At 38.2% G+C, this 7,641-nt stretch overlaps 1 protein-coding gene across 7 annotated transcripts in view; it reads right to left on the bottom strand.

Annotated features, from left to right (window-relative positions):
- The window catches only part of LOC108749711 (protein Fe65 homolog), a 185,912-nt gene that overhangs the window by 10,789 nt on the left and 167,482 nt on the right, over positions 1 to 7,641 (bottom strand). The gene's annotated exons all lie outside the window — the stretch shown is intronic.

The raw sequence follows: 7,641 nt of genomic DNA, 5'->3' as shown, positions 1-7,641 counted from the left end.
TCGAATTAAACCAACAAAAGGGCCAAGAATGGCATTTTGGTAAATGGTATTCTGGTTGTCATAAGAAACTCTGGTCTTACCAAAACATCATTCTTACCGGATTAACAAGAACATTTTTTTCAGCGTAAACTTTATTGCACATTTCTACAGATATTTCTTTCAATATTCCATTTTACATAGGTTTTTTTCTAATTAAGTGCGACATGTTATTTTCACAATACGTTGTTCTTCTCAATTCTAAATAATCAATCAACTTTCAGTGTTCGCTGTTTTATTATGTGGATATATATCTCAGCTTTCACATACATTTTGACTTGACACATTTATAAACTGCACAATCTGAGTGCAATATCCATGAAGTCGACTCGAAGTGCTGTTAAAATAAAATGTTACGTATTTTATGTCCGCTTAGTCTGGGATGCACTTTTACGCACGCATTTTCTCGCGAATGGGAATCGTGTGAGTGCAAGGAAGGCATTTTAATTAACGATCGGGGAACAGTGCCAGGCACCGATGTGGTTAGTACAGGGTCGCTAACCATGTCGAAGTAATTAAGGGATTAGTCGAGCGGTTTGCTGACTAACGCCAGCTGCCTCTCTTGAGTATCGTTCGGGCATTAGAGGAGGTACCTAAGGGCCACGTTTCCTTTGAACGCACTCAAGGAATACGGATTCTCGACTTCGAGGCCTTTAATCGGCAGGATTATAACCAACTACATGAGTCCGTAAGCGAAAACTTTTCCTCGGTATCGACTTGACTTACTTCGCACGAAGGACTTCGATGTTAAAAGTTTGGAGTAAGCGGAAATAAAAATGTTGTTCGCGCAAGGGCAACGGTATCATCGTTTCCCTTTAAATTTTTTAATTTTGATAGAATCATATAATTGTAATTTTATGTTACGTTGACGGATTAGATCATAATTTTGTCGAAGAGGTATTATTTTACGAGTACACGTAATCTAAGTAGGAAACTAAATGGTAAGCAATTTCGTTAATTTTTATAAAAATTTATGATTAATTAAATCACTAAAGTGCATTCTTGTTTTGTTGAGAGTCTGTCTAAAATTTTACCCCGTGTCGCGCAGGTGCAACTGCGTGACACTTATTGCTTCTCCCCTTTCGTTTAACCCTTCTGCCACCCTCCCGTCTGGTGCAGGGGTCGTTTCCGTATTATCGGCGATCAGTCTCAATTTCCTTTAACAAAGATTGCACGATTATTAACAAAAGTTTGGATTTCTATTATTATTATTATTGTATCACATCTAAATAGTCCTACCTAAGTGGATGCATCGATACACACTCGGTATTCGCGACTTTGTTAATTGCCCGATAATAATCGAAATAATTTCTTATACGTGCCGCTAATTGGTGAACCTACTTCTCGTCGCTTGTAACAGAAGAAAACTACCAACTGCGCGTGTGCAACGCGTGCTTGGAAAGAAATTTTCAAACTTTTTTCCGCATGTTGCAATGGCGAGAAAATATCGAGCGTGATCGAAAAAGGCTGCTCGAAGACGAGAATAAATAACTTTGAAAAGGCGCCTCTATAAAAGGAAAGAGCAAAATGTAGTTGAATTTACAAAAAAGGCGATGTGAACGATAACAATGTACGACACGCGAAGCCAAATGACAATTTTGCACAAATATATATGGGTTAGGTATGAGGGGTGTCTTGGAAATTTGCCAAAAGTTTCGAGGTAGTATCTTCGTATTTTGTATTAGGATGTGCGAAAGAACAATAAACTAGAGATCCTCAAATAAAAAACTCGACATAGTTTAGACAATTTTTAATTGGTTTAAGAGAAATTAGATAATACATATGGTTGATTCGCCTAAAATTATTTTTTAGGGCCTGATGTAGGAATAAAACAGATGCATAATCTATCTCCTTCTATCTTAAGTACAATAGATAAAAAATAAAATGTGGCGGATCAAACATATGGACCAATCTCTTACTTGAGGATCTCTACGATCGACGAGATATCGAATGTGTCTGCGGGAATTCCATCATCGATTAACACTCGGGGAATTCTTTTGGCATCGTTGCATTCATCTCCGGATTGGTTCCGCCCAATGATCGGAACGCAACGACCTAACGAATTACAAACATTATGAGCGGCGTGACGTGCTCGGTTATTAAACGCGTTATTAATTAATTCCGGTAATGTCGTATATCCTGGTCAGGTTTGAATCGAACGGACCGACGAGCGTTTTATCGGAAATGAAATCGTGATATTGACGCATTGACGTAATTCGTTTTCGGAGGAACGTTAACTCGGTTCTCGCGATAACGTTATAGTCGAGGATCGTTATTAATGCCGTTAATCCTGGGATTGGTGGTATTGCGACTGTATAGTATCTGGAATATTGGGTTATTGACACCGGGCGCATCGATCGATCAATGTATCCCATACAGTGTTATGAGATCAATGATTTGGGTGGACGACGACACGGTCAATTTGAGCGGCGGAAATACTCTGAGATTCGTCTCGAATGATCGTAAATCACGATGGTAATGTGATAACGGAACATCTTGTAATATGAAATGGAGAGATGTCTATAAATATATATATATATAAAAGAAGAAACGTTGATGGGATTGAAACTTAACTCTCCACTGGCAATGTTGGATTTTATAGGCACAATTTATTTTTTAAATTCTTTTAAATTTAATTAATGAGTAATTTATGAGAATTTAATATAAAAATTTTAATATAAATTGAATATAGAAAATTATGAGAATTTAATATAAAAAAAAAAAAGTAAAATATAATTTTAAACTCTTACGACAGTATAAAAACTCGTTGTTGAGACTTTCATAAGTATATAAAAAGAACAGTTTTCGTTAGATTCAGATTTAAAAATAATTTTGCCAAACTATCGACATAATTATGTAGGTCACTCAAATTGATTGCTAGAATGTCACAACTATTGCTCATCACGTTGGAGTTTCCTACGTAATTATTTTGATGGCCTAACAAAATTATATTCAGATCTGTATCTATCTAAAGTTTTTTTTAGATACTTCAACAAAATAGTTCTGTCCGCGTATGTAAGAATTTTTCAATTTTTATACAGTCTGGTACGATACAAAAACATATATACTAAAGTTTGAAGACCCAGATTGCGGATGAAGGGTAAAGTTTGAAGAACCAGATTGCGGATGAAGGGTGATGAAAAACACTTCGCATTGCCTCAATGAAGGATTAAAAAACTTCTCTCAATTATTTGTGCTACACAAACATACACGCGCATACACACGCAAATTTTAGAAATTAACAATATATAACGCGCTACCTGGCTAAGGAGTAAAGATAAACTGATCGCGGTACAACTTAAATCAGCTGCCACGGGACGGTAATTGTAATCCAGCCGGTGCGGCGCGTACACGCGCGCATCGCCGTAACTTTCAGTCAGATGTAATTAAACCCAATTAGGTCGTAAGGTGAGCAACTTCTGACACACCTGGCTGGGCCGTAAATTACGCCGGTAAGTCCCTCTCCCCTCCCCTTTTTCGCTCGTGTCTATCTTGCCGGCACTATGATTACAGTATTCGTAATTTTATGGTTTCTGCTCGAGAACGTGGATCATTATCTTCTGATTACATTACTATCGTCATAAATCGCGGCCCTTTTCAGGGAAACGTGAATTAAATTGTCAAGGTAAGGCACGAGACGGAAAGAAATCATTTCCGCAATTATAAAGCACAAAAAAGCACATTATAAAATTAAAAAGAAAAAAAAAATCACACAAAAAGTAATTTATAATACTGACGTCATAATACCAGCTCATCTTTCGAAGAAGTTTATATACCTTTGGATTCGTATACCGCGATCGATCCTTAACGCGCCCTGCATTCTGTCAGTGTATTCACACAGTAACGATCGGCTCTCCCCTATTAATGGAATCCGACAAACGTTTCACCGCGGATAAGAGAAAAACAGAGAGTGAGAAAAGGAAAGACAAACACGTAGAGGTTGCAGAGTGTCGAGGAGGTCGGAATCGGCTCTCCTGGGTGTCTGTAATTCGCTGTCGGTGTTTGTCGATTGGCAGAAACAACGACCGATCGACCATGACGTGGACATCAGCGAAGGGTGATTTGCGCGAAGGGAGTTAAAAAGGGAAAGGGACAGAGAAGGGAAAAAAGTGAGAAAGCCCAGAGAGGAAAAAGTGGCGCACGGCCGAAACATCGTGTAGGTAGATGGACGTTCACGCGGAGTGCGGTGCAAAGTGAAAGAGAAAGAGAGAGAGAGAGAGAGAGAGAGAGAGAGAAAGAGAGGGGAGAGAGAGAGAATGAGAAAGAGAGAAAGAGAGTCGAGTTGCTCCTCTCCTCGCTCGATCAATACACACTACCAGCAACCACCCAACCCACCCTTCACGTCTCTGCCCCATGGCACAACCCCTCGACCACTGTGCGGCGCTCATCCGCCAACGTCACCCCATTTTCAGCGTACAGCTACCACCGCACATACACACGCATACGTATATGCACGCAAGTACACCGAATACACGTTATACATCGAACAGATACAGATCGCTGTGGTATCGACGAAGCCGCCGTCTTTTTGGCCTGATTGACAGAGATCAACTTTGTCGCCACGATCGACGAGCAATGTGTTTCGTGGAAATCATCCCCGAGAATTGGACAGGCCGATACCGGAACCTATGTTTGAATACCGTCCGTTTTATCTCCATAACGGTGCGGTGTTATGGAGTTATAGGCTTGGTCTCTTATTGATAGGTTGGCTATCTAGAACACATAGAATCGCTAGTTTAGGCTTTGTCGAAGCTAGGGAGGTATTCCCTACGGCTCTTTCACCCTTCGAGTGGCTGCCGTGTACAGCCCGCCGAGGTAATTAAGTTCTGGCCGATCCGATGGAAGGAAGTCTCGAGAGCTTCGGAGAGAGCTTGCTCGTGGTTTCTCCAAATACATTCAGTGGCCTTGCAATTAAACTACTATTAGAACTTCTTGCAAAAATCATTAATTTACGAATCGCTAAATTTTCATACCGCCAATATGGAATAAAATACGTATAATTGAAAAAGTGAAGTAAAAAATGTGAATCACATAACACAAAAAGTAAATCGTAATAATTTTTACTGCACATTAGATTAATTTCGAGTGAATCGGATAATTGCAAAGAGTATAAATTAGGGATGCACGAGATTGTAAAAATTACCGGATATCGAAAGATAGAAGAAACAAGAAAGTGTCTTCTAAAAAAAAGGGGAGGAGGAGCCTACAGGGAAAAAGATTGTAATTTTGCAACAATGTATGAGATATTATAGCATCATGAATATGCATACTTATTTTTAAAACATTTGTACAAGAAAAAATCAACAATTTAATTGATCATCAAATTTCAACTGGATCTATTCTCGGATATTAAAAAATTGCTGGATGCCGGATACTTGCCGGATATCCGATGCATCCTTAGTATAAATAAAAAATGTATACGCAAAGGTATATACGCCAGCAAAGCTGCTGCTATAATTAAGGCCTACTTAGTAACAAAGACAAGAGGATTAGAAAAGGGATAAAAAGATGTAAATCGTAAAATAAAAATTGAATAGATTATAAAACAAAAATGTAAATTAGGTAGAACGTAAGCAGAATTTAAATAGGAATATACATTGAATTTGTAAAGAATGAAATTCAGTAAAATGGATAACGACAGGATGAAAGGAGAAAAGTGAGGAGAAAGATCTAACTTAATAGAAAGTATATAAATTAAAATGTAAGAGAACAAAATGGGACGAGTTAATAATAAATTAGAAACTCTAATAATAAATTAGAAAGTATATGCGGATTTTTTCGAGATACATTGCCAAGTTTAGTAGATTTAATGTTTCTTGCTCGTTAGGAAGAATCAAGAGAAACAGAGTTCCCAAGCCTTGCAGAGTTGAAAGCAAGGTCAAGCGACGATTGAAAGACGCCGATCTACGCACACTTCGTGACGAGAATGTTCCGATAAATGACTCAATTCCCACAAATAGCCAATTCATGAAAGGAACTGAGTCACATTCATGAGAAAGATCTCAGAAATAGTTAGACTGAATTTATAATGTTTCCTCTGAGATAATTATTATCCTCCTTTCTTTCTGCTAGATCATTTACAGCAAATTCGGTTGGACACATTAGTGCGCTCTGGTTCACATTAAAACCATTGATTTAATCTATACACTGATTTAATCTAAGTATAAAAATAAAATGTAAATATTTAGAATTATAAAATACATACTTCATCTCTAATAGCGCAATAAAATGTATGAGGATTTTGCGATTTAACTAGTTTCTATATTTATATTAAACCCATCTTTCGTCAATTTTTCTTTACAACAGCTGTGATGTATACAGAGTCCAATTGAATTAGTTATACTCGTAGATGAATATGTAAAAATTATATTCTCGACTCTGCGTCTATGAAATTTCCCATCTTTCATTCGTAATCTGAGTGTTCAAACTTCAGTGCAGATTTTTATATTGTTCCCGTATAAAAAAAAATCTTATATACTTTATTAATCGTGCATGATAAAAGTTTCACGCAGATTCTCGCGACAAAATGACTTGCGACTAATCATAAAAGTTTACTAATCGCGGCCGGTGTGTAAAAAAAGGAGAGAAAAAAATCGACCAATCACAGTCGAATATTCTCCTCATATTCGACTGTGAACAATTCTTACAATTAAAATCACTTACAACGCTTACACGATTAGAAATGGACTTTAAATTTACAGTGTTTGACAAATTATCGACGTGTAAACTATTGATACTAAAAGCGCGAAAAATTCCGCGTGTATTATTAGCGCCGTAAAATTTTTTATCGAACATGGTATAACTTTATTAGACGGCATAGTAACAACGTCTGCTTTAGGCACAGTAAACTATAGTGCCCGTTTCCCGTTTCATCGCCGTTCTTAGCTAGGAAATAGCGTCTCATCACGGTCGCCATAATAATGTCGAGGAATTTCTCACCCTCGCGTTAATCCGTATTTAGATGAATTTTTTAAATGCCACGTACCTCCGTAAAATCTCGCAGTTTAAACAGAGTAATCTCACATTTAACAAGATAATCTCCACTTGCATAATTTCGCCCCGTTCGTAGGGCCGTGTGTTTACGCCGCTAATTTTCCTTCACGTACTCCCGTGATTTAATGCCTTTCATGCTCAGCGCCTATAACGAGCGCCTTCGCGATCGCAGATTCGTCCCGCCTTATGAAGACAAACCCTGGGCAAATCGCCTCTAAAAACCTGTTTATACTGGGAGTAACAAGATCGTTTCGTCATCTCATGGGAATGAGCGTTAGAGCACACTTGCTACCAGAAGTCTGACGTTTACCAGGCGTTTATCGCTTCATCATCGGGCCGCCATCGTGAAATCCTCGCAGTCCACAACAGGGCCCTTTACGACGTATTATAAATCGTCCATGTTTTTCATCGATATTTTTCCTCTTTTCTTTTTTTTTTTTACGCACCGGCCGCAGCCAGTAAACCTTTATGATTGGTCGCGGGTCGTTCCGTCGTGGAATTTGCGCGAAACGCGGTTAATAAAGTTCCAAGCCGAGAGATGTGTACATTTTTTTGTTCATCAAAAACCTCAATCATTCCTCTCTTGCCGCTTTACGAGTCTGTTTTTTTTTT

This window comes from Trachymyrmex septentrionalis, unplaced genomic scaffold, assembly GCF_001594115.1.
Source record: "Trachymyrmex septentrionalis isolate Tsep2-gDNA-1 unplaced genomic scaffold, Tsep1.0 scaffold31, whole genome shotgun sequence".
In the NCBI taxonomy this organism is placed as follows: Eukaryota; Metazoa; Arthropoda; class Insecta; order Hymenoptera; family Formicidae; genus Trachymyrmex; species Trachymyrmex septentrionalis.
This window is presented reverse-complemented; position numbering and strand designations above follow the sequence as displayed.